The 20,993-nt window shown below is 41.5% G+C and overlaps 1 protein-coding gene across 19 annotated transcripts in view; it reads right to left on the reverse strand.

Moving 5' to 3' along the window:
- Nucleotides 1–20,993, reverse strand: part of MBNL2 (muscleblind like splicing regulator 2) — a 1,807,613-nt gene that overhangs the window by 1,711,042 nt on the left and 75,578 nt on the right. For 18 of the 19 annotated variants that reach the window (XM_044072969.1, XM_044072976.1, XM_044072967.1 and 15 more), the window contains exon 2: nucleotides 16,473–16,557. The exons of the other annotated variant lie outside the window; for it this stretch is intronic. The gene's annotated coding sequence lies outside the window, so the exon portion shown is untranslated. The remainder of the gene's footprint in view (nucleotides 1–16,472; nucleotides 16,558–20,993) is intronic. 19 annotated transcript variants of the gene reach the window in all.

The following is a 20,993-nucleotide window of genomic DNA, read 5'->3' on the forward strand; positions in this document are numbered from 1 at the left end:
TAGCAAACTTACCCACTCACTCTCAACTTTTTCTTTGACTGTTATCACATTTACCCATCACCCAGAGTCTTCATTTCCCCTTCTTCCCTTACCTAGCTGTTAGGGGAAGTAGAAAAACAGTACTAATGTAAAGAGAGCAGAATTTCAAGTAAGCAATACTTCGGATCTTAACACCTTGGATATGCACCACCACTTGTACTTGGACATTCTGACATTACAAGGTAGGGCGATACAGAACTGAACAGCTTTGTTTTACAACAGAACCCCCCCCCCCGGTTGCACAGTAGCAAGGCCAGCACGCCCGCCCAACACCCGGCACAAGGTGTTCTTTTTCTGTATCGTTGAATAAACACATTGCTGTTGTGTTCATCCGCATGAATAATCATCCCGGAAAGCAGATACATAGGAAAACAACTGTAGTAGATTGCATGCTGCTTATACTATCTAGCAATACACACACACACACACACACATGTATATATATATATATATATATATATATATATATATATATGTATATATGTATATATATATATATATATATATATATATATATATACACACACACACACACACACACACACACACACACACACACGCACATATATGTTGTTTTTCTTTTTTCTAGTAGTATGCAAGCTGCTTCCAGTCACTCATAATATATATGTAATATAAATTGTCATTAAATTGTACTATAGTTATTTTAATGAATGTAGAGCGTGCTAAACAATAAAGTAAACAGTTATAGATTACCACAGCAATAGAGAACACGCAAAACAAGACCTTTTATCTGCTTTAAAGCAATGAGCTGATGTTTTTTTCAGCAGAGTTTGTTGTCGAAGTAATTCGTTCTGAGCCTTTTGTGGTTCACTAGCTAATTTAGAGATTTGAAGGCATTGCGGATGCCACTTTTGCATCATTTCAAAATTTATTTTTGTTAAAGGAGTTACTGATTAGCTACATTAATCATGAATCTAGGGCCCATTTAAAACATGGAAAGAAAGAAATAGTTACTACAATAAAGTCATCATATAAGCCAAACAACTTCTACTATATCAGTTTTAAGGAGACCCAAATGTATAACTGCATGTTTGACATTCCCGATGTCTTCTGCAACAGAAATGCTCCTGATGTTCTGCTTTTTATTACATGCATATCTATGCATACGTTTATACAGATACACACGCACACAAGTGTACACACACACACACACACACACACAAATAAATAATTAAATAATAATAGCACCATGAAAGCAAATATTTTTTTCCTTCGCTTTTGCAGGTGGCCAAGCACTTCCTGCACCCCCCCCCCCATGTGGGGGCTGCACCCCATACGTCCCGCTACTTAAATATACTAACTTTTTAGATTGCACTACATTGAGGAAAAGGGTAAACTATGATTAGACAATGAATATTCATGATGTCGCAGACAAATCTGCATGGCATGTCAATCATGCATCATTTGCATACTATGCCACAGCCACTGGGCATGTCAATCACTCTGGCCGTGCCCATTTCTGCATGAAACAACCAGTGGGGTACGGTCATTAAACAAAGCCAACTGAACATCAGCTGCTCCCTATTCCAGTTCAAGGGCAACTCAGACAATTGGATGGGGAACAGGAAATTCATTCCTGGTTTGGCACCTATGTCTCTAATGGACAAAGCAAACCTGTAAATAGTTCATCTCCCAGGCCCCTGCTTACACTTATCAAGGATGTCAGAAAGTACAGTTGTGTACACTTACCATAAATGTAGATGTTCGAGTGTATTCACTGTTGCAGTCATCACCTGTGGGTTATCCCTGTTGTGGTAGCCCTCGGCCAGCCCGAATACCAGAGACAATGTTTTTTGCGTCGGCTGCAGTCGCCTGTAGTCTGACGTCAGGTCGTCAGTGCTATAAAGCAAGGCAGCCGAAGTAATTACATCAGTTTTTCTTGCCTTAACCCATCACAAGTACAAGGAAATAAGGAAAAGTGGTCCTGGTGGCCAAAAGCCACCTTGGGAAGCTTATGTCCCCCTAAGGGATGAGGCTATATGGGGGATGAAGGGAGGGAAACCAGGACTGCAACAGTGAATACACTCTGACAGCTACATTTATGGTAAGTGTACACAACTATACTATGTTCTTCGTGTTTCACTGTTGCAGTCATCACCTGTGGGAGGATTTCCAAAGCTGAGGATAGGAGTGGAAGGATAGGTAAGAGTCCTCGGCATGGGTCAGCAGGCCCTGCAGAAAGTACAGTTTTGTACCTACCATAAATGTAGATGTTCGAGTGTTCACACTGCTGCAGTCCACACTTGGGTTATCCTGCCGTCAGGCGGTCCCGCAGCTGGCCTGAGTTCCAAAGTCTTGGTCCGGCGTCGGTTGCAGTCGCTTCTTCCCTGACGTCAGTGCGACAGGGGTATAAAAGAGGCAGCCGATGCCATTTTCTTCAGTTTTTCTTGCCCCAGATGTCAGGTGACCCCAAATAGGAAGGCAATACATAATCCCAAGTAAAATACATAAGTAGAAAACAAAAGCTACAGCTGTAAGCAAATACACCATATAGAAATACATCATATAGATTGTATAAAAAGGGAGGTATAGATAAAACCCAGGTAAAAAGAGGGGATGGTGGGAAGGTTACCTGGACTGCAGCAGTGTGAACACTCGAACATCTACATTTATGGTAGGTACAAAAAACTGTACTATGTTCATCATGTTACACTGCTGCAGTCATCACACTTGGGTTGAATCCCAAAGCTAAGGCTGGGTGGTTGGTACTAAACAGGGTTTGGAGAAGCTAGTAGGCCCTGCAGAACTGCAGTGGCAAAGCCAGCTCTGGTTTTTGAGTATAGAGGTAAGTGGTAGTGCTTGGCGAAGGTGTGCAGTGAACTCCAAGTTGCAGCCTCCAAAATATCCTTGGTTGGTACCCCTCTGAGGAAGGCTGCTGATGTTGCTGCAGCCCTGGTGGAATGGGGTCTAATGTTACCAGGTACAGGTTTCCCATGGTGTGTGTAGCAGAAACGGATGCAATGTCCTGTCCATTTTGAAATGGTCTGTTTTGAGATAGCCTTTCCTTGTGATCCTGCAGCATAGGATACAAAGAGTTGGTCAGATTTTCTGAAAGCCTTAGTTTTATTCAAGTAGAAATGTAATTGACTGTGAATGTCCAAAGAGTGTAGGGGCCTCTCCCCTTTATTCTGGAGGTTTGGATAAAAGGTGGGTAAATGAATGGTTTGGTTTAGAGTCACACTGGATACCACCTTTGGCATAAAGGAAGGGTTAGTTCGTAAAGAGACTCTGTCTTGATGAAAAATGATGAAAGGCTCCACTGCCATTAGGGCCTGTAGCTCTGAGACTCTTCATACTGAAGTTATTGCTAGCAGCAGGGCAGTTTTCCATGATAAAAATTGTAAATCGGCTGTAAAAGCTGGTTCGAAGGGCGGTAGTGTAAGCTTTTCCAAAACAAAATTGAGGTCCCAAGTTGGTGTTGGTGCTCTCCGGGGTGGTCTTATGTTCTTAGCCCCTCTGAGGTACTGTCTTAGGAGTGGATGTGAGAATAAGGGAGGATCCATGTTGTAATGAGCTGAAATAGCTGAAGCGTGGATCTTAATAGATGAAAAGGAAAGGCCTTTGTACAACATCTCAGTCAAATATTGCAGAATCTGAGGAATATTTGGGACAAGAGGATTTAGGCCTTTAGCCTTGTTCCAGGTGCAGAATCTTTTCCATTTGTCTGAGTAGGTTTTCCTGGTGCTGGGTCTCCTGGCCTCCAGAATGACATCCATAACAGCTTTAGAGAGAAGTGTTGACTGGTTGTTTAGGTAATCTGCCATGCAGCCAGATTTAAAGTCTTGAGCTGGCTGTGTAGAATCTAATTGTTTTGCTGAGTCAGCAGGTGAGGAATTTGAGGTAAAATCTATGGTGGGTCTTGAGCCATGTTCCTTAATATTGGGTACCGGTGTTGGCGTGGCCAGTCTGGAGCAATGAGTATCATTTGTGGCCTCTCTAATCTGGCTTTCAGCAGCACCTTTGCCAGAAGAGGCAGTGGAGGAAAGGCATACACTGTTAATGTTTTCCAACTGAATGAGAGGGCGTCCACTTTCCAAGCTAGTGTGTGGTATGTCCTTGTGCAAAATTTCCATAGTTGGTAGTTTTGGGGGGAGGCATACAGATCTATGTCTGGGCTCCCCAATGTTTGAGTTAACATTGTGAATACTTGTGGATCTAGTTTCTACTCGTGAGGGTCCATGATATTTCAGCTTAGTTCGTCTGCCAATGTATTTTTCTTTCCTGGCAGGAATTGTGCTTGTAGTTGAACTTGGTAGGTCAGTGCTGTGTTCCACAAGGTCATTGCTTGCCTGCATAGGGGATAGGAATGTGTGCCCCCTTGTTTGTTTATGTACCACATCACTGTGGTGTTGTCCATCTTTATTAGGAGTTGTCCTGGATGTAGGAGGTCCTTGAAAGCTGTTAGGGCATTTTGTACAGCTAGCATCTCTTTTTGATTTATGTGGAGATGCATTTGATCTGCAGACCATTTGCCCTGAATACACTGTCCTGCCATGTGTGCTCCCCAGGCATAATCCGATGCATCTGCTGTTATTGTTTGCCTGTCTCTGGGTAAGGTGAAAGGCTGACCCTTATTGAGGTGACATGCCTGAGCCCATCACAGAAACTCCTGTTGAAGGCAGGGAATGAGTGGTATTATTGTTTCCAAGCAGGGAATGAGTGGTATTATTGTTTCCAAGGAGTGGCTGTGTTGAGTCCATACGCTTTACAGGTACCATTGTAATTTCCTCATATGCAGTTTTGCATATGGTATTAGTAGTATGCACGATGCCATGAATCCCGAGGCCTGCAGAATTTTTCTTGCAGGGAGTTGGGTCTTTGTTGCCATCATTTTGAAGTATTGAGTCAGTTGCCCTTGCTTGTCTGGCGTGAGATAAGCCATCTGGGCCATTGTATTTAAGCTGGCACCCAGGAATTTTATGTCTTGTGAGGGCACTAGTTTTGACTTGTTTTCGTTTACTGTGTACCCTAGGCATCTTAGTAGGTTTTTTACAAACGCCAGATGTTTTAAAAGAATGTCCTTGCTTTCTGCTTGAATAAGGCAGTCGTCCAGGTATGGATATATTTGAATTCCTCTTTGTCTGCAGTCTGCAATTACTGGTGCCAGGCATTTTGTGAAGACCCTGGGTGCAGTAGGTAAGCCAAAGGGCAGTGCAGAGAATTGGTAATGAGTTGAACCTGCTATAAATCGGAGGTATCTTCTGCAATTTTCTCTGACAGGGACATGCAGGTATGCCACCTTGAGGTCCAACGTTACTAGCCAAGCCTTCTTGCCCAGCATGGGAAGAAGTTGCTCTAGTGTGAGCATCTTGAATTTGGGTACTTCCAGGTATGTGTTTAGAATTGAAAGATTTAGAATGGGTCTCCAGGCTTTGTCCTTTCGGGGAACCAAAAAGAGTCTTGAGTAAAATCCTTGTCCTTGTTCCTGTGTAGGAACCTGTTGAATGGCTCTCATGTCCATGAGTGCTGTAATTTGTCTTTGAGCCTCTGCCCATTGATTTGGTGGCAGGTTTGGCATTCCTTTTATCCTTGGTAGAGTGTGAAAGTGGAACCTGTATCCTTGAGATACAATATTTAGGAACCATTTGTCTTTTGTGATGATGTGCCAATTGCCTGCAAAAAGTGCAAGTTTTCCTCCCAAGGGAGCTGCCAAGAGGGATTTGCTTGGCAGTCTGAGGGGTAAGTCATTGTGATTGTCTTCTGATAGTTTGAGACCTGTTTTCTTCTCCTTTCTGGGTTGTGGCACCACATTGTCGAGGCTTGTAAGAGCCTTGTGGCTGACATCTGCCCCTTGGGCGTCTGTATTTGCCCCTCTGTGGTCTGTAGAAGCTGGAAAGGACCAGTTTTTGGTTGGCCAATTTCTGCTGAAGCGAGGGGGTTGAACCCGTAAAAAATCCTTGACCGTCTGCATAGATTTTGCCTTACCCTCCATTTTCTTTAAAACCTCTTCTGCTTTCACTCCAAATAAAACATCCTGTAAAGGTGCATCCAATAACTTTGCTTTAACATGATCAGGTAAAGTTTGTTCTTTTAACCAAGCATGCCTACGAATGACAGACCCTGTTACTGCTGCTCTACAAGAAGCTTCCAATGAGTCAAATCCACATTGCAAAGTATGTTTTCCCACTTGTTCTGCTGCATGCAACAAATCTTGCATGTCCTTGTAATCAGGCTGCTCTGTATGTGTGATCATTTTTTGTTTTAATTGAGACATCAAATATTGTTGATATTTCAGCATGTGAAACTGGCAATTTAAGGCCCTCATAGCTAGAGTAGCTGAGGTATATACTTTCTTTCCCCATCTGTCTAGTGCTCTAGAATCCCTTTCAGAGGGTACAGGATTTTTACCAATAGTGGCCTTAACCCCTTTGGGACCCTGGGAAATGGTTTCTGGGTCAGCAACAGGGCTTTTACATAGGAATTTGTGTGAGTCAGGGACTCTGTAGTATCTGTCTGGTTTGGCTGGTGCAGGAGGTAATGAATCTGGGTTAAGGCTAGATTCTGAATAAACATCATCCACAATGTCGAACACAGGTGGAATAGCAAGAGGTCTGTGCTGGGGTAGTAAAAGGAACTCTCGGAGCCTTTTCTTAGAATCAGAGTAATCCTGGCCTTCCCAGTGGAAATGTTCCCTCATGGTATGTAAGTTTTCCCCAAAAGAGAAGTCTTCTGGGGGAGATGCTGAAGGAATAGACTCTTCAGCATCAGAGTCTTCATAAGGGGGAAAAGAGTATTCCTGTTCCTCAGCAGAATCTGAGGAAATGGAAACCTGGTCAGACGAAGTGTAGTTCTACTCCTGTCTAGGCCTTTTGTCAGGAGGGGGATGGGAACCCCTGATTAGGGTAATTAAGTCTTCAGCCATCTTAAGCATCTGTTTCTTAGGCACGGGGTCTTGTACTGGAAACTGCTGTACAGACTTCCTTACTTTTAAAGGAGTTTTCAGCTTTGCATAGGATTTAATAGTAAGTGTAGTCATTCTGAAGACACCTTCAGCAACTGAAGGCCTTTCAACTACACTGGAATCCCCTTCAGCCATGGAGTCGGAAGGGCCTAAAGATAAAGGCTCTGGAGGCCCAGCAATCTCCGTTTGGTAGTTGGATGCAGCCTGGGGTTCTAAATCAGCGGTCGTCAGGGGCTGCGTAGCCGCTTCACTGAAAACCGGAGAACCGGCGACTGGCCTAGCAGGGGCCTCGGTGTCTGGTTTGGGTCTCAGCTGCCTGTCCTTATCTTTCCGCTTTTTATGTATCCCGGTCGTTGGTTGCTCCGACGGCATGGTATAATTAAATTTCCTACCAAAATAATGTCGGGCAAAATCAAACCGACGTTTAGTTTGTTTGTTAAACCTAGCACAAAACCGACAACCTGTGACGTCATGGTCTGAACCTGTGACGTCATGGTCTGGGCCTAGGCAAGGAATACAATAAGAATTAAAATCCTTATGAGGTATTTGCTTCCCACAAGAAATGCAATTATTAACTTTTTCTGACATCGGTCTGAGGCAAGAAAAGGTTCCCCAACGGGGTACTTAGCTTTATTGAAGACTTCGGTCTGAAATTCGATTTGAAAATCTCAGGAGTCGGCCGACCGGCATTTGCAAACTGCTTCTGCTTCGGGCACCGCGTGGCAAGAAAGACTGAAGAAAATGGCGTTGGCTGACTCTTTTATACCCCTGTCGCACTGACGTCAGGGAAGAAGTGACCACAACCGACGCCGGATCAAGACTTTGGAACTCAGGCCGGCTGTGGGACCGCCTGACGGCAGGATAACCCAAGTGTGATGACTGCAGCAGTGTAACACGATGAACATCTGCAGAGGCAAACCCTGCCCTAGACTTAGAAAAAAGAAGAAGGTGGTAATGCTTTGTAAAGGTATGGACAGAGGTCCAGGTGGCAGCATCCAAGATGTCCCTGGTGGGGATTCCTCTGAGGAAGGCTGTGAAGTGGAGGCTGCCCTAGTGGAATGGGTAAGGACGGACTTAGGGGGGGTTTCCCATGTAGTCTGTAGCAGAAATGGATACAGCGTGATATCCATTTGGAAATGGTTTGTTTGGAAATGGGCTTCCCCTCTGCCCCAGGGGCAAAGCTGACCAGTAGTTGGTCTGTTTTTCTGAATGGTTTAGTACGGTCCAGACAGTATCAGAGTTGTCTGTGCATGCCTAGCGAGTGTAGAATTCTTTCCCCTTGTTTTGAGGGTTGGGAAAGAAGGTGGGTAGATGTATGGCCTGGTTGAGGGTCACATCAGATAGCACCTTGGGCATAAAGTAGGGGTTAGTCCTCAGGGAGACCCTGTCTGCATGGAAAATGATTAAGGGCTCAACAGCCATGAGAGCCTGAAGTTCTGATACCCTTCTGGCTGAGGTGATAGCTAGTAGGAAGGCAGTCTTCCAGGAGAGGTACTTCAATTCTGTAGAAGCAGCAGGTTCGAAAGGAGGTAAGATTAGATTTTCTAGAACATAATTCAGGTCCTAGTGTGGTGTGGGAGGCCTTCTGGGAGGTCTGATATTAGAAGCCCCTCTGAGGAATTGCTTAATCAAAGGATGAGAGAAGAGGGGTGGGTCTAAATCATAATGGGCAGAAATGGCTGAGGCATAAATTTTAATAGAGGAGAAAGAGAGGCCACTTATGAGCAACTCGGCTAGATAATCCAAGAGAAGAGGGATGGAAGGATGGGAGGTACTGGCCCTTTTGGACTCGTTCCAGGAGCAGAATCTTTTTCATTTCCCCTGCGTATGATTTTCTGGTGCTGGGCCTTCTGGCCTCTGTGATTATGTCTAGGACCTGTTTGCTTAACAGGGACTTCTTGTTAACTTTTAAGGTATAAGCCATGCTGAAAGACTGAGAGTCTGTAAGTCTGGGAACAGTATCTTCCCCCTCACCTGGGTTAAGAGGTCTGAGATCAGGGGAAGCTGCTTGGGGGGCCGTATGGTCAGGCTGTACAGTAAGGGGTATAAATGCTGTCTGGACCAATATGGAGCAATGAGGATGGCCTTTGGTCTCTCCTCACTTATTTTGATCAGTACCTTGGGAATAAGGGGCAGAAGAGGGAACGCGTACACAAAGAGGGAGTTCCAGGGAAAGGTCAAGGCATCCACCTTCCACGCTAGGAGGTGATACTCCCTGGTACAGAACTTTTGCAGCTGGTGGTTGAGGTGCGAGGCAAAGAGATCCACTTCTGGAGTCCACCACTCCTGAGTGATTTGCAGAAAGATTTCCCTGTGGAGCTGCCATTCGTGGGGGTCCAGTAAGTTTCTGCTTAGGTGGTCTGCCAGGGTGTTGTTGACCCCAGGTAGGTATTGGGAAATTAGGTTCATGGCTAACCTGCACAGGGGGTAAAGATTGGGTCCCCCCCCCCCGTTTGTTGATATACCACATTACTGTGGTGTTGTCTTTTTTTATAAGGAGACTCCCTGGCCTGAGATGGGGTTTGAAAGATGGCAGAGCCTTTTGTACTGCCATCATTTCTTTCTGACTGATGTGCAAGTGTAGTTGCTGGGCATCCCAAAGACCTTGGGTGCACCTGCCTGCTAGTTGAGCACCCCAAGCAATGTCTGAGGCTCAGTGGTGATGGTCTGGCCGGAAGGGCGAAGGATGAAGGGAAGACCCTTGTTGCTGGCAAAGGCCTCTGCCCACCAGAGAAACTCAGCCTTTATACATGGGATCAGAGAGAGAGGTCTCTAGGGACTGAGAGTGCTGGCACCAAAGGTTCTTTAAATACCACTGAAGTTTTCTCATGTGAAGCCTGGCCAGAGGAATGAAAAGGATGCAAGATGCCATGTATCCCAGGGCTTGCAGGAACTTCCTCGCAGTGAGGTGACTTCTGGAAGCCAGCTGGGTAAAGCAGAGAGGCAGGAAGCTCTGCTTTTATGGGGACAGGAAGGCCATTTGGGATGATGTGTCTAAGCACAGCTCCCAAGAAAATGATCTTCCTGGCGGGGTTTTGCTTTCATTTCTTCTCACTGATGGTGTTGATGGTGAGCCCTAGGGAAGTTAGGAGTGATTTGACAAAGAGAAGGTCCTGGAGCAGCTTTTCTTTGCACTCCGCTTGAATGAGGCAGTCGTCCAGGTAAAGGTAAATCTGTAGATTTCTCTGTCTGCAGAATACTATGGCCGGGGCCAAGCATTTGGTGTATACTCTGGGAGCAGTAGACAAGCCAAAGGGCAGCGCAGAGAACTGAAAGTGTTGCGAGTCTGCTCTGAAGCCCAGGAATTTCCTGCACGATTCCCTGATGGGGATGTGGAGGTAGGCATCTTTTAGGTCTAGGGTCACTAGCCAGGCATTTTTTGTTAGCATAGGCAGCAGCTGCTGCAGTTAACATTTTGAATCTGGGGACCACCAGGGAGGTGTTCAGAATGGATAGCTCCAGGATGGGGTGCCAAGTGCCTTCTTTTCTGGGAACAAGGAATAGTCTGAAATAAAAGCCTTTGCCTGTTTGATCTGAGGGGACAACTTCTACTGCCCCCTGGGATATGAGAGTTTGGATCTGTTTCAATGCCTCTGCCCACTGATTTGGAGGTAAATCTGGGTACCATCTTGGGATTGGGAGTTCGCTGAAAGAGAATTTGTATCCCAAAAAAATTATCTTGAAGACCCATTGGCCCTTTGTTACAGAAAGCCAATTGTCTTTGAAGAGGGAGAGCATTCCTCCTAGTTTTTGATGAGTGAATGGAGGGCAGAGGGGGGAGTCATCGTGAGTGTTTGCCACAGAAGGTTGGCTTAGAACTCCCTGCCTTAGAGATGGAAGTGGTCCACTGTTTGCTTCTCTGCTGGCCCTGGGATAGGGGCCTGGATGATCTGTCCCTGCGGGGCTTACCTTGGCCCTGTCTGCTAGGTGCAGGGAAGGCCCAGTGCTTAGAGGGAAAGGTTGAACCTGAAAGAAATCTTTTACTGTTTGCATAGATTTTGCTTTGTCTTCCATCTTTTTAAGCACCTCTTCTGCTTTTTCCCTAAACAAGCGCTCCTTATCTAGGGGTGCATCAATAAGTTTAGACTTGACATGATCAGGCAGAGGTTGTTCCTTCAGTCATGCATGTCGCCTAATAACAGATCCTGTCACTGCTGCCCTGCTAGAGGCTTCTAGGGAATCATATCCACATTGTAATGAGTGTTTGGCCACTTGACAAGCAGAGTACATTAAATCTGCTAACTCTTTTGAATTGGCACAGTCACGAAAGGTAGCAATCTTCTGTTTTAATAGTTCCAAAGCATGTTGTTGATATTTTAACAAATGGAACTGACAACTGAGAGCTCTGGTGGCTACGGTTGCATAGGTGTATACTTTTTTACCCCACCTGTCCACAGCTCTGGAGTCTCTGTCAGAAGAAGAGGATTCTTGGCAGAACTAGTCTTAGCTCCTTTAGGTCCCTGTGTAATGAGAAACAAAACCGGAGGCTCTACTGATGAAATGAAACAAAGCAAATCCAAAATCAGTCTATAGGGAGACCGCAACTACAACTGTTTAATGAACGTCAGTTAAAACCAATACAACGTTTTCGTCAGTGATATTCCCCGACTTCCTCAGATACACAGAAAAGTTGCTCAAACTGTTGATATATGGTATTCAATTAACACTAAATTAAAAATCATTATTTAATTAAAATTTAAAGCAGTAATGTAAATACTTCATCCAACAAAACTACTTAACCAAAAACTATTTGTAAAAATATAAAAACATGATATTTAAATAATAGTATTATCGATGTATATTTTATAAAAAATATATATGCAATATATATTTGTACTATTAATTGCAAACATATATCTATAAAAAAACTTCTAAAATCAATTTACAATTTAGCAGCTTTCAATTTTAACAATGGTGCAATAGATATATTGTCATTCAAGCCAGGTATTCTATTAGCTTCCAATAGGATTTGCCAGTAGATTTCTCGGTATTCCATTCTGATCTCCCAGGGACCCCCTCTAGTATCCCAGCCTGATTGCATGTCAAGGTATGTCGGTACAAGGTGTTGCTAGAATTTTGTTTCTGTATTTCGTACAAATGTTCGTATATCCTACGCTTCAAATGTCTTTCCGTTTTTCCGACATAAAACCCTTGACACTTCTGACACATAGCTAAATATATAAGCCCTTGACTGTTACAGTGAGAATAGGTGGATGCTATTATCCACCTGTTTCTAGCTGGAATATATAATTTATCAGTATGTGATATGTATTTACATTGTGTACAGGCCTCACATCTGTATGTTCCTCTGCATTGGTTGGAAAATGCCTTCATGAAAGGTTCATACTCTAACATGTTTTTAATATTGCTCCCTTTACAGAAAACTGTTCTCACATTTTTTTCTTTTAAGTTACAAAGATCAGTAATATCGCGAACGTTTTCCCATTCCTTTATCACTATATTTTTGATAGCACCAGAATTAGCACTGTAGTCAGTGACAAATATTCTATTAAAACCATCTTGTGAGTCTTGCACTTCACTGGCAACCGTACATTTTTGTATACTGCCAGTGCCAAGAACTGGTTTGTATTTAGTATCCCTACCATCCATGACCTCTTTACTAATGTTAGAAATAAGCTCTTCTGGATATCCTCTCTCCTGAAACATCTGAGCTAAATTTAAACATTCCTGTTTATAATCAAGGTCATCAGAAGTCATATGAGATGCTCTGACGAACTGTCCCTTGACTATACCTCTCTTTTGATGTCTCGGATGGGAACTATTAAAATGAATGTAACTGTTTGAAAAAGTAAGTTTCCTATGTATAGTGGATTTAAAGCCTTTTTCATCCACTCTTAATGATACATCTAAATAACTGACCTGCTTGGTAGTAACCCGATATGTAAAGGTCAAAAAGTCAATACTAAGATTTAGATGTTTCATAAAATCCTCCAACAAACCTGTCGTACCTGTCCAAAAAATACAGATATCGTCCAGGAATCTAGAATAAGACATCCACTATTTGCTGTATTCACTGTTGAAAACATACTTCTTTTCCCAAACAGAAAGGACTATATCTGCATAAGTGGGAGCACAATTGGCTCCCATGGCAACCCCAGATGTTTGTTTAAAATATTCTCCAGAAAAAATATAAAAAATTATTATGCAAAACCAGGTCAGCTAATTCCATAACCAAGAATATATCATTATCACAAGCCCCTGGATTGCTTCTCAAAGCCTCCTCCAACCAGGCTAAACCATTCTCCTGCGGTAAAACAGAAAAAAGATTAACTACATCTATAGTGAGAAATTTTAAATCAGGAACATTTAAATCAGGGGTAATTTTGCCCAAGAATTCCCAAAAGTCTTTAAGTAAATTCTGATCTTTACCCCACAACTGTTTAAGTTTCCAATCCAAAAATTTGGATAAGGGGGATATCTTGGATCCCATGGTAGATACTATAGGCCTATGTGGGGGATTCTGTACTTCTTTGTGTATTTTGGGTACTCTGAATATCGAAGGTACCCTAGGATTCTTGTTTTCAAGATATGAATAAATACTGAAGTCTATTACCCCTTGATCGAATAAGTCTTTAATAGCTAAATCTATTTTTTTGTAAGATATGTTAATCTCGTTTATAGATACTGGCCTGTAACGCTTTTCATTGTATAAGATATCATTCATTTTGCCTTCATACACGATTTTGTCCATAAAGACTATACCCCCCGCCCCTTGTCCGGTTCCATGACTCGAATGTTGGTGTTATGACTTAAGTTCAACAAGTAAATCTTGTTCAACTATGTCAAGATTCGGTACATGTCTATTGTATCTATTTATCTCCCTAATATGTTTCTCTATTCTTGATTCCAGGTTTTTCAAATGGGGATGTATACGAGGGTTGAAAGTACTTGACCTTTTGAGTGTGGTTCTGTTTGTAGTGTAGGTTTCAGTTCCATAAAGGTTCTCCAAATTTAGTTTTCTAATAAAAATTTTTAAATCCATGATAACCCTAGTAATATTACTAGTGTGTTGAGAGACATATTTAAAACCCTTAGTGAATAAACTAAAAATGTTTCTGTAACAGTAAAATCACTGTAATTGTATATATGGAAATCTGCCCTACTAATAACTTCACAGTTGTCACATTTTTGGTCTACCACCATGGAGGGTATGGGGGCTACCACTTCTGGTTCCTGTTCCTGTTGTACCCCCCTTCCCCCCTGTGAGTAGGTTCCCTGTGTAATGACCTCTGGGTCTGCAGCAGGATTTCTGCATGTGTATTTGTGAGAATCTGACACTCTGTAGTACCTGTCAGGTTTACTGGGAGCAGGACGGAGGGTGTCAGGGGCGAAGCTGGATTCATGGAAAACATCAACCACCACTTCTAAAATTGGGGGGATGGCCAGGGGTCTGTGCTGGGGCAGGTCCAGAAACTCTCTACATCTTTTCTTAGACTGTGGGAAGTCCTGAAATTCCCATTGGAAATGTTCCCTGAGGGAGTGAAGGGTTTCCCCAAAGGAAAGGTCCTCCGTAGGGGAGGCAGAAGGGATGGATTCCTCTGCATCTGAATACTCATAAGCAGTTAATGGATGCTGTTTCTCTTCGCAACCTGAATAGTCTGATTCCACAGAATCCTGTTCTGTTATAATTTCTGGAGAAGGGTGCCTTTTTCTGGAGAAGGGTGCCTTTTCCTTTTAGAAGTTGTGGTCTGACTACCCTGGATAAGGGAGATGAGATCCTCCCCCACTTTAAGCATTTGTGCTTGGGTTGGTGGAGTAGTAGCAAGATGGTAGCTAGAAGCAGATTTCTTAGGAGTGGCCTGGCTTCTAGGCCTGAGAGAATCGGTAGTTGGGTGCAAAGAAGTCAGTATTCGTCTAGATTCGGTAGTGCAAAAGGCCTCCTCGTAATCCGGTGCCTGTGTCGTGGCTCCAGACCCAACCGAGGCAGAGGCAGCCAAAGGCTCTGGAGAAGAAGAAGATTTCTGCACCACACTGGACTCTGAAAGGGTCTCGGTAGAGGCCTGCATAAATATCGAATCGGGCATCAGGGGCTGTGAAAGCACCTCACTGAAGTCCGGAGAACTGACAACCTGCTTAGCGGTAGTGTCGTCTGAAGGTTTAGCCTTGTGCAGTCTGTCTCTATCTTTATCTCTACATTTTCTCAGAATGTCCACAGATTGTTGGCTGATGGACTCCATATCGGAATGCGAAGATGGAACACGAAAATAATCTACAAAACTCTATGGTGAATGGTTCTCGCATTAAAGAGGACACAGAACCGGCAACGGGAGATGTCGTGGTCTGGGCCTAAATAAATGACGCAGTAAGAATGGAAGTCTCGGTGTGTGATCTGCTTTCCACAGGTGAGACAATTGTTAACTTTTTCAGACATCTGTTAGTGCAAGAAAAAAGGATCCCCAACGGGGTACTTAGTTTTAGACGTTTTCAACTGAAATTCAACTTCTGGTAGCAACCGACTGGCACTTGTGCAAACTGCTTCTGCTACAAGGTCCACGGTAAGAAAGACTGATGTAATGATGTCGGCTGTCTTGCTTTATAACACTGACGACCTGACGTCAGACTACAGCTGACTGCAGCCAATGCAAAAAAACACTGACTCTGGTATTCGGGCCACCCAAGGGCTACCACAGCAGGGATAACCCACAGGTGATGACTGCAACAGTGAAACACAAAGAACATCTTCTCAGAGATTTGGGACAAGTGGATAGGTTTAAAAGGCCTAGTAAATACCTATGAATCTATTAACCTATTTTTCAAATAATTAATTTAAAACAAAATACATTTTTCAAATTACTAAATCAGCATGCAAATATAAAGACACCGAATAAATTATATCTACTTTAAAAACTGGAAAATACTTTTAAAACATTCAACAAAGCATCTTTATTCATAACACCATTTAATAAAAATAAAACATTTTCTAGTATAATGCATCTGTTCTACTATTATGAAAACAAACAATGACTCAAAACTGTGCACTGTACAATACATGCATACACAATACATGTATTTTCTGCAGCGGTGTAACAGGTAATGTGCTCAAAAGAAAGTGCTAAAACCATATTTACAAAGCCAGCACTTAAGAAGCAACACCAGGAAGCTACAAATAGCAAACACCACTAAAAATGGGATGTAGTGGTACCAGAGCATTAGGATGTGTTAACGTGTACCTAAAAGAGTAGCTACACTACTACTGTCATGGGCATGCAAGTTTCACTACACTTTGACCAGGTAAGATCATTTCTAGAAAGGTGGAGTATACAATACAGTGGTAATGGATGGAAAGAAAGCTCAAGTAAGCAATATTTCTGCTCTGAACATACCTTTCCCATTACAAATGTATGTGGTCAATCAGATAACTTACACGGTGTGCTGATACAAAACAGTACATCATTTTTCAACTATCTTCCTAGGACATCACAAGCCAGAGTGGTACAGCCAAAACTACAGCACTGAATGTTTAACCAGACAGCAGAATTATCACCCCTACCTCTCAGTTGTGGCTGAAGTACCAAAAAGATCCAAATTCATCTCAAAGGTTTCCATGGCACCTCCTAATGTTGGCATTTATGTTACTGAAGGCAAAAAACAGAAAAAAGTTAAGTTTTCTACTTTCTCCTGTGACAAATCTTTCTGTACTTCAAGGCACATTTAAGATAACCTGAATGTAACAATAATGACATTAAATTGTACATATTGTCAGTGTTTGTGTGTCTGTGAGACACAGCTATGTGGACAAGTGCTACATATTGTGTTCTTCAGCATCTCTAAGTAAACTAAACATAGGTCAGTCGTTACACCAAGTGCTTTGGACATCTCACCACAGAATACTGATGATTTGTTTACATTCTTTAACGCATATCCAAAAGATGATACCCAATGTCAGAGAAAAGCTATTATATCACAAGAAACTGATAAAAGTGGTTCTTTTTGTGAGAATGTATCATGAAGTTTTGTTTTTTTCCCCCAATATACTTAATGGGATGCATGGACATAATTACATAACTGCTGAGGCAATTGCCAGTTAGCTTAATTGCAGAGCATAAAAAAATTGTAAAACAATTAATTAACTGCCCACTTGTTAAATTAACAGTTTTGCAATACATTGAATACTTCATAGCTGAATGAGTTTATAAACTTTTTTACGCTGGCTACAATGCAATCAAGGCCTGTACTGTTGGTTTTCAAACGTTTGAAAGTTCAGACCTCTCTTTGCTTTGGCATCCAGGAGGTTACACAATGCAGGAGAGAAACATTTTTTTAATGTTTACTAGGCTCAAATTCTGTGTAAAACGATGCAGGCCTTTTTTTTCTTTAAAACAATGCAGGTTAATGAGTATAAAGGTTCTGAAAGTTTTACATGGAACTTCTGAGGGTTTATTTACTGCAAAAATTCAAGATTTTTGTTGACCCACATGACGTTTTGGAGGTTATACACTAGTATGAACCAATGTAAATTGAAGAAAGGGTAAAGACAGCTCTGAATGAATACACACAGACAGTTAACTTCTGAGACAATGGAGACTGTAATGGTTGGCACCTCTGCCACCCATATGGGGAGCCTAAGCTGGGACTGGAGGGTGTTTGAATCTAGCCAGTGTAGCACCTGGCTATATGACAAACATGGGTTAATGTCCTTGGATCCTTCTGCTGGCTACCAGAGAGATAGTCTCTCAAGTCATACCTTGATTATCCAATAGGTTAAAGCAAAAAAAAAAAATGCATGTGACAATCAATAACCAATTCATCAACTGCAACCTGGCCCAAAAACCAGAAAGGGAAAATGGACTTCTGTCCCAAGTATGAACTTCCATCTATACCCAGACTAGGGGGTACACACTGATCACTTACAAAGCTGAATCTCTAGCGTACCACGCCAGGGCACCTTTCACACCACTCTGTCCAAGAACCTCAGGATCTTCCAGTGCCCCTTACTCAAAGTATTTGCATTTCAAATTAAAAAATATTAAATTTTCACACAGACTCACACACACACGCACGTGCACACTTACACGTGTACATGTGTACACACACACACACACACACACACACACACACACACACACACACACACACACACACACAGGCTCCCATGGAAGGCTGTTAAAATTCTCCCAGTTTCCTGTGGGCTTCATCCTGGTATGGTAGTACTGCCACCACTCTAGCTATGGCTAGAAACCAAACACAACAATTACCTGACCACTCTTGATGTAAACAAACATAAAATTACAAAAGACAATATTCCACAGATAATGTGTTCAAGCAATCTAGCTTCTGAAGGCAAACACCACAGCTTTGCTAATGTACACTGCTAAATAAAACCCTCTTCTCAGATTATCTACAGTGCATAGATAACAAATACCAGACACAATTTCTAAACCGTGACTAAATAAATATTTACTTTAACAATAAAGACAGTGTTACTACAGATTAAATATGCTGTGCATATGCTCAGGAGTGGCCTTAGTTCAACAGGTGTCCTAGGCAAACTGGCTCCACAGCGCCCCCCAACACACCACTCGGTGCCTCCATCCTGATCTAGGTACACCAAATAAATACTGGAAAAGCGCCCCTGCTAGAATGGTGCCCTAGTTGGCCTATGCCTAAGGCCGGCTATGCATATGCTGTGCACAGAGAAAATAACAGTCAGTTCTACAAGACACTAAAACAACCACAGTTCACCTGAATGAATGTAAGAAGAACAAAAAAAGCTAAAAGCATCCACTGTAACTAAAAAACAAGGCAAAAATAAATATTTAATTAGCACTTTAATTTTCAAAAGCCTTTGGACTTCTGAATCAACACCAATCAACGCAACTCAATTTAAACCAGATGAATGACCATGTCACATGACAAAGAACAATAAAACGTGATTAATGAATATATATATATATATATATATATATATATATATAATGAATAAAAAAAATAAATATTGACAGTACATATAAATAACTTCCATATGTTTAAAAAAACTCACTTCCTATTCAGTCTTTTAGCTAATAAAAAACATTTAACATTAATAGATTTGTTAAATTCTGGAAACAAGAAAACTTAAATGCAGCTGCCAAATAGTTTCTTGAGTTTCCAACCAATTTCTAAACTCTGCTTCCCTTAAGTACAGTAAAAATTTGATCAGAAACACTAAAAATAACATTTGTTACACACAGGGCTATCTATTAAATGTTTAAATAATTCACTTAATTAAAGAGCATATTTATGGCATTATCTTGATCATCCACCTTGTAGTTACCCCTATGTAAACACACCAAATTTTGAACATGTAGCAATGCACACTAAACCAAAGGAACTGCAGGTACAGTGTTCTTGAACAGGAATATTGCTTTCCAGGTGTTGTAAGTGAACAAAAGGACACAGAGAAATATATTTACATATCCCATATTGCCCACATTAATAAATACTTTCTAATTGTGTTACTTTGCAAGGGAGCAACAGTGGCAACATTCTTATAAAATACATCCTTAAGATTTGTGGTTCTATAGATGAAGTCAGGCTTCTCTCCTACCACAGATATAAATAAGTTCTTCATTGCCGTTTAAAATCTTCCAATTCTCAAAAAATATACTTTTCATCCTATTACTGTCTTAAGACATACCCAAACAAAAAGACATGGTTTAGTAAAGTAATTTGCTTCCTTTTCTGTCGCACCTTTATATAAGGTGGGAGGGAATGTCATTTCCCAATTCATTTCAACCTCTAGGGCAATAGGTTTTAAATATTCAATTTTATAACCCCGGTCATAAAACATTTGTACAGTACAATTTAATTCTTCACTGAATACTTCATTACACATAAACCTAGAGTCCTGAATTATCTAAAGTTTAGGAATGTTTTTCTTTATTTCCTTTTTTTTTAATTCTCTCTCCTTTTGCTGGGGGAAACCCAAGATATTATTTAGACTACTATGGAAAATTTAGCCAGGGCAGCAGGGAACTTCCACAATTCTTCATAAACAGGAACTGCTGCTATTAAAATGCAAACAGTCACTGACTATAGTACCTTTCTTTAATAATTTACTTTCGAAACACTTCTTATTCATATCCATGTTGACTTCCACACTGAAATAGCTTACAACCAATCCTACAGTCCCTAGAGAGAATTTCAAAAAACAATGGTCTTTTTCAGACATTCAACAAATATCTCACATTCACCAAGTAAACCATTCCAAATAAAGAAAAAGTCACTCACAAATCTCATAAAAATTAACATGCTGAAACAGACAGACATTAGGCAAAATGTGTTCATCCCCACCAACCTAGAACTAGGTTAGCAATTGCAGGTACCCATAGCAGCACATCTTACTTGTTTATTTTACTTACAATTAAATGTCACACACTGGTTCTACCAAGGTACATAAGGTACTAATAAAGAACTGTTCAAACTTAAACCTAAAGTAAGTCATAACAAAATTAATACAAGTGAATAAAGATTTAAAATTTAGCATACACATGGACAGTAAATGTGTATTCGCAATTTAAAAGTGGGCATTCCTTGTACTACAGAGTTAAAGAAATAGTCAAACTGTCAACAAAGAAATTTCTTTGGTTGCACTACAAGGGTCAGATACTTTGGGTCTAAAAGGAGGAGGGAAACTGTGCTTAATTTTAGGTATACTGAAAAGTGCACCGATGTTAGGACTATCTACTCATAAACTCCTAAATCTGAGGGTCTAAATAACTTATAAAATCATATCAGATAAAATATTCACAATACATTTGTACTTAAGATGCAACTCATACAAAGAAAGGTACTTCTATATATTCTTCTAAATTTGATAACACATTTTCCATCACCTCTCTGTATTCAGTTTGATACACAATGACTAACACCCCCGCCCCCTTATCAGCTTTCATGAACTTCCAATCATGACTTAACACATAACAGTAAAGTGCACTTTTTTCACTCCTACTAATGTTATAAAAATTACCTTTAGTCTTATAAGTTAAAAAATAATATCCCTTTCAAGTGCTTCTTGAAAGGTCTGCATAGT

This window comes from Protopterus annectens, chromosome 5.part1, assembly GCF_019279795.1.
Source record: "Protopterus annectens isolate FY-2018-M chromosome 5.part1, PAN1.0, whole genome shotgun sequence".
Classification (NCBI taxonomy): Eukaryota; Metazoa; Chordata; order Ceratodontiformes; family Protopteridae; genus Protopterus; species Protopterus annectens.